Source organism: Camarhynchus parvulus, chromosome 1 (assembly GCF_901933205.1).
Source record: "Camarhynchus parvulus chromosome 1, STF_HiC, whole genome shotgun sequence".
Taxonomy (NCBI): domain Eukaryota; kingdom Metazoa; phylum Chordata; class Aves; order Passeriformes; family Thraupidae; genus Camarhynchus; species Camarhynchus parvulus.
Genome location: NC_044571.1, coordinates 90,503,926 through 90,510,884, shown reverse-complemented (window position 1 = coordinate 90,510,884; position 6,959 = coordinate 90,503,926).

Below are 6,959 nucleotides of genomic sequence, written 5' to 3'. Positions count from 1 at the left end.
AGCAGGGAGCACTCCTGGTGCCCCACTGACTCATGCTTATTACTAAGCACCTTGTAAACTGTGATAATGAGAAATGGCCATTTTGTGCGTGCTTCAGTTTTGCTCTCAAAAAAACCCAACAAAACTCTGGGGGTATGGACAGTTCCTTGGCAACTGTTACAGACACGTGGATGTGCATCACCTCTTATTCCTCACCCAGCAGAAGCGGGACCACAGCCCCATCCCAGTGAGCTCTTCAGGCCTACAGGAGCTGGTACATCCTTCTGGGTGTCACTTGGCATTGTCAGAGAACATGCAGCTGCAGCCAGGATGTTGGGGAGTCCGGGAAAAATGCCTGGGTGTTTTGTCTGGAGGCAGGAAAGTATCTGCTGCACTACAGGTGTGCACCAAAGAAGAATTTGTGCTGCTGAGCAGGAAGGAATGGAGGCCTGGAAAGGCACAAATGAGGGCAGATAGCCCATAGTTAAGGTGAGTTGTGTTACAAACTCTGCAGGGATGAGGGTCCTGCTGTGCTTAAAGCACAGTCAGTAACCCCGTGTTGGGAACGCATCACCCCGTGCCAGAGAATAGCTGGAGCCCAGCAGCAGCATGGCTCAGCCCAAGGCTGGATCCTAGGAAGGGAAAGCAAGAGCTGAACTCATTTGAAACTGCCAGGGGAGGCGGAATGCAATTTTCTCCATCTGTCTTCCATGTCTTTTCTCAGCCCTTGGTCTTTATAAACACCCTGTTGAAGAGTTGAATTCAGAGCTCCCTGGAGAGGTTCAGTATCCATCACAACACTGCCTGGTAAGAAGGATAAAGCACCTGCTCATGCCTCTGCTGTTGCTCTGGCTCTTCATCCTTAGCACCTTGTTCATCCTGCATGGAGCTACTTACACATTACAGCTGCTGGATCCTCTGTGGGAGCTGGGATCACCTGGGACACAGCACCTCATTTTGGAAGTCTGGCCCACGTCATTTGCTCCAAGACTTGCGCAATGGTTGGATCCTTGTTTCAAGTTTACTGTTGAAAAAACGGGGCTTGGAGCTGAATTTTGTGGACTGAGACCCACTCCCTGCTTGCCAGTCATTAGCAATAACACTTCTCTTCTGGGGTCTGGCTCAGGGTTTTAGCCCATTTCACACTTAAGCTTTGTCCATCCTCAAGGGTTCACACCCAACCAGGATATCACAAAAATACCCTCTACTTTAACTGCATCTTTTGGTCATCTGCTAAACTCCTCTTAAGCAACTCACATTGCAGTCAAATTTCACTAAATTTGTCTGAGTTTTCTTTAGGATGAATTGCACTTGGTTTTTGCTTCATCTTGGGGAAAATTAATGTCTTAGAAAAGCCAAATTTATATATGACTACCTGTGATTGTCCTGACTTTGCAACTGCTCAGCTGCACTGTCTCTACACATCACGATGAATCTAAAAGGGAGACAGGGTGTGCTGGATGGACACATCCTCTTCTGGGAAATTATCATCCAGCACACTTAGAAACTCCCATGAGACTTGACTGTGGCCTGCAGGCAATCTCCACAGATGTGTCCCAGGATTAAATTATCTATGCAAATACAGTTTTCTTTTCACACGTTGCAAATGAGTCTGTAGAGAGAGACCTGTGCTGGGCCTCGTTTGATGAGGCAGTCAGGTACTCACAGGCTTGCACACTGTGCTCCCTCTTGGCTTTCCTGATCTGCATAGTCTGCTCAAGTCCCCGCTGTAGAACGGGTAATGTTGCCATTAGCATGAAGCACTACCCTTCTCTCTTGCAGGGACTCTCTCCTTTCTCAGCAAGTGGCAGCCAGAAGTTCTAACATCCCCCTTTAAAAAAAGCATGTGGCCACACATAGGCAATACTGGTTTTGTCCCATTCATTCTGAAAAGGGAAACTTCTTCACATTTTACTCTTACAAAGTTTCCTATTTGGGAGTTAAAAAAACTGAACATTTTCTGTTCACATACCCACTCCAGTCCCTTGGGAGTGAATTCTTTGTTTTACCCATTTGAAGGTTCATTGAAGCTATCCTGCCTTTCCCAGCCCATTTCCAGGCCATGAGGTTGGGCACTGGACTTCGGACAGGCAGCCATCCAGAGAACCCATCTGCAAGAACCAGGGCCTGTGCCCCACACAGTGAAGCCTGTCAGCAAACACCAGCCACTTCTTCAACCTTCAGGAGTTTCTAGTCTCCTCTCCAACTCTCAGGAGCAGGACCTTGGACTTTTTTTCTACTTTCCTGAGATTTCTGAAGGCTTGACCAATCTTTTGCTGTTCCCATACCATCCTGTTGGCTTTCCAAACAACCTCTTCTTCATTCCCCCTGACAGAAGTTCCCCATTATAACCACTTACCTTGATAAGGCAACTGGGAACATGTGTGGACTATTCTTACACAAAGAACTGCCCTCAGGGAGGTTCCCACTGCTCACTCTGTTCCTCCCAGTACATCCTGGAAGACTGTCCATTCAGATGGTGAAATCTCTGCCAGGAGTAGTTAGGTGCAGCTGAGGACATGAGTAAGAGCCAGGTCACATTCCCTTTGAAGCCCATTTTCCATGGCTCTGTGAACTGCTTTAAGGTAACTTTGTAACTCAGTCATGCCACAGAAAATTTTGAGCCCAGTTCGTGCCTGTCCATCCAGGGCAAGTTAAAAAACCTTCCTTTGTAGTACAAGGCTCTGCATCTTCCCAGATTTGAATCAGTCTCTCAGAAAGATGATCTTTGTATGGTTGATGTGGACCCCACTGTTGCTAGATGGACAAGCCAAGATCTTAGGAGTGACCCAGGTGGAAAAAGAAATAGGAAAGAGTGGGGAAAACCAGAGGGATCAAGAATGTGGTGGAAGAATAACACCATGTGAAGAAAAGTGACATGTGACCCACATCCCCTTGTAGTAGAAGCTACAGCACTTTGAACTCGTCTGGGGCAGGAAGATCAGCTCCAGCGTGGTTTCCACCATGCTTAGAACTGCCGCTCGCTCCCACCCATGAAAACTGGTTTGTTAGCAACACCCTGCTCATCCTGCCTGGGTCTTATGCAAAGTAAGGCTCATCCCAGAATCACCTGACAGGGGGCCAGGTCAGAAAGTCACAGAGGGCTTGGGCCTGAGACATGACCTCCTTCAAAGCTGCTGTTTGGCAGCTCCCTGTAGAAGTGGAGCTGGTGCTCACTACTGGAAGAAAGGCTGGTCTGCTTCAACTCTCCCTACTCCTTTCTGCTCCATCCATGAAGCCAGTCTGTGGAGTGTTTGAAATTCTGTGTGAAGACTTTTTGCATCCTGCCAGTGGCATTGCTGGATAGGGACCAGCTGGATGGAGAAAACCCTCAGTCAGTCTGTCGGATGTGGGAGAGACGCTGACAACCTTTTGTAAGCTGGTTTCCCACATGCTTTCTAATTATTGCCTTTTTGGGGGATAGCATCAAGGGGAAAACACGAGGTTATGAGTTAGGTACTGTGGCAAGGAAAAGGGAGCCAGGGTAGAGTTTCTAAGAAAGCAGCAGGATGATCCTACACTGCAGTGTGTAGCCAGAGTGTGTGGGAATCAAGGGAGGCTGTGACCAAGCTTTCTGGTGGAGGAGGCACCAAGCAGCTCTCTGGCTCTGACAAACAAGGATGTTCATAGAGATTTGGTCCTGGGACTCAGAGACAAATGGCCTCATCTTTGATGAGATCCTTTCCAGTTAGGACCATCACTCCAAATGTCCCTCCATTCCTCTTCCTTCCCTCCACTTTACCTACTGAGCATGATGTCACAGGGTGTTGAATATCCCTTTGGTCAGCTGGGGTCACCTGTCCTGGCTGTGACCAGCCCCCCAGGACTCCCCAGCCTGGCAGCCTGGAAAGGCCTTGGCTCTGTGTAAGATCTGCTCAGCAATAACAAGAACATCTCCATATTATCAACCCTGTGGACAGCACAGATTCAAAATCCAGCCCCATACCAGTCACTCTGAAGAAACTTAACTCTACCCCAGCCAAAACCAGCACAAAGAGGAGAGAGAAACCTGGTGGATCGTTCCCTCTCCCACATGGGGTTGGAGTACACACACAGCTTTTATTAAACATCAGCAAATCCCTCTCACAGGATTGGGATCAGGCAGAATCATACTTTCTGGCAAAGCACGGGTTCTGCCAGTGGGAGGACAAGGCATCCTTGACTGAGCTGTCCACAGGTTGACACGTTTTATTTACCAAAATATAAAAAATAGTGTGGGAGGGTAGGCAGGGTGGGTGGGGGGGAGCAGAAAAAGAACCACACAGTTTTCTTCTTGTTTTTTTCCCACTTGTGTTTTCCATTGGAGACTTGGTTTTCATCAGTCCCTGTTTTTGGTAAGGGAATAACAAATGCCCTCCAAGGTCAGATGGTGCTTCAGTGAAAGGCCATGCCTGGTACCACCCTGCAGAAAACGCAGCAGAGGTCAGAGCTCCTGAAGGACCAGCCAGGCTCTCTGCCCAAGCTCTAGTGCATGCTGACCCAGGAGAGCAGGAGTTCAGCTAATTTTAGGTGAGGGACTGGTCATGCCAGATGCAGTCAGTAAGCTTGCCCACTCTTTCCTTTCATACTGAGTCTTAATGTAGGATTTTTATTAAACATTTAGCATGACCTGGAACCCAGAGGAAACATTCAGCCTTTTGGATGCTAATCTGAACCACCAAAGCTTTTAAGGTTCCCTTCATGCTGCCAGCAACACCCGGTGCCAGCAGTGATTAGTGGTCTCCTGGGAGGTATCTCAGCCTCTTAGGATTTGACAGGGAAACAATAAAGTTTGCAGTGGAGCCGAGTTTCAGCTGTGCCCATCTGCTAAATAACAAGTGGTAAATGATAGTTTCCTTCAATTGTAGCAGTCCATGACTACTCATGAAGTCATATAATGAACTCATCTCAGTTAGTCACCATGTTCTTTCTTCTACCTGACGCAGTGAAGATGTTTTTCTTTCTAACAGTGGAGAGTAAAACCAAACCCAAATCCCCATTAATGCAGATCTAATGCACATGCAGTGCACAACAGAAGCATCTCTTGTTTCTGGCTCTAGCTGCCACCTCTGAGTATTTTTCCATTTAAGAACAGGAAAGACAGGCCACTGCCTTCCTTGAAGGTGTTCCCTTGTCACAGCAGGGGCCTGGCACTTGTCTCCCTGGATGCTAAGCACTCTCCTGCCAGGTAAGGACTGCACATCCCTGTTTCCAAATCCTCACAGACAATGCCCTCTTGCTCATGGCAGTCCTTAGAAACAAAGACTTCAGGCTGAGACAGAACCATGTGGCACAGAGGGCATTAGTGGGAGATGTTCATCACTCAAAATTAGTTCCTGATGCTGGTGGGAATGTGTTGAATGAGAAGGGTCCCATATCCATCCTGAATGGGCCATCCTGGAGCAGAGACCTGCTGTGTCCTTATCTGTCCCCGTGGGGACAGCTATGGAGCGCTGGGGGCCAGTGTGGAAGGTGTTTCTGGGCTCTCTAGGAGGAGGAAGAGGAGACACTAAGATGTGAGGACAGAAGGAAAGGCCACAAACAATTTGCACCAACCAGCCCTGTAGGAAAGCACACCCATGAGAGTGGGCTCCTTGGCATAGTGGATGTCTATGCTGGCTGCCAGAGAAGGGGCTGCTGTGTGAGAAGTGGAAAGGGTTACCGTGGGGTCATGGAAAAATCCTTGTGCAGAAGGAAGAACAAGAAGACAGGAAGGGGGTACTGAGTGGAGGCAAATGGGAGTAAATAAAGATAAGCCAGTAATGCTGAGAAGCTGAGTCAGTCCGCTAAATCAGGGCAAAGCCTTGCTTTCCCAAGGACAGCACTGCTGACTTCAGAGACAAAGGCAGAAGGGGTTATGAGAAACAGAGCCAGGAAATGGAAGCTCCCACCATCTATGTTTGGGCATCCATAATGCCAAGAATAACTTAGTAAATAGGAAGTTAAAAGCCAGGAGCTCGTCAGCTGAAGTGAACAAGGAAAGTCGAGCAGGAAGAGGAGGGGTGACAACTGAGAAACAAGGCAAATGCAAGCCTGGCATGCAAGGAAACAGTTGTTTCTTATTCTCTGTAAAAGCTGGCACAAACAAATTTTAGAAGCAGAGCTATTGTTTCCAATACAGCTTTCTGTGGATATGCAACACCCAATTTAACAACCACTAAACATCCACCTTGGTGGATGCTGATCTAAATATGCCCACATTTTACAAATCACATGATAGATTTTCCATGGTCTTTAAAGCTATTTTGAATCAAGGACATGTACCTGAAAAATCACAGACCTTTAGTACAGAATTTTTAACTATGCAGTGAAGCACTTTGATCAACAAGCTCACTGCTTTGTTGCCACTATGAAATTCAGAGCAGGAACTGCTTATTGCTTTACCCCAACATTTAGAATCTGAGATGGGAAAATATTGTACAACTCACAAGAGTTTCTGCTTACTGTCCTTTAAAGGGATTATAATCACAGGCTTCATAGGACAACACACACCAGCCTTGAAGTTGTGAACTCCTCAGTCTCTCTGAAGGTTCTGAAAGCCCATTCATCATGAGCTGCTTTAAAAATAAAAGAAACACACCTTTCTTTTCTTAAAAAGAAATTGAAAAAATGGATGTCTTTGAAAAAGTTTGACTAGATGCTTGCCAATAAAATTTGCATGAAGAAGACACTTGTTGCTGAATAAAAGATTGTGAAGACAAGACATTTCTCAGCTTTATTCACCCTGGAGAATTCTGAAGAAAAGTTCATAACAAAAGCAACAGGACTTGCAAGTATAAAAAGGTTGTTACTGTAAAAAGAGGAGAGAAGAGGGGAGGAAATGGCTGGGCTGCCATGCACAACTCAACAGTCACAGGGAATAGCTCTCAGATCTGGGATGTTCAGGCCCCTTACGACAAGGAGAAAACACAGGCAAGGGAGGATGTTTTTATCCCTGTAGCCAGGAGTGCCAGCATTGATGTCTTCTTATGAAACAGCAACTCAGCTTCTACAATGGTTAG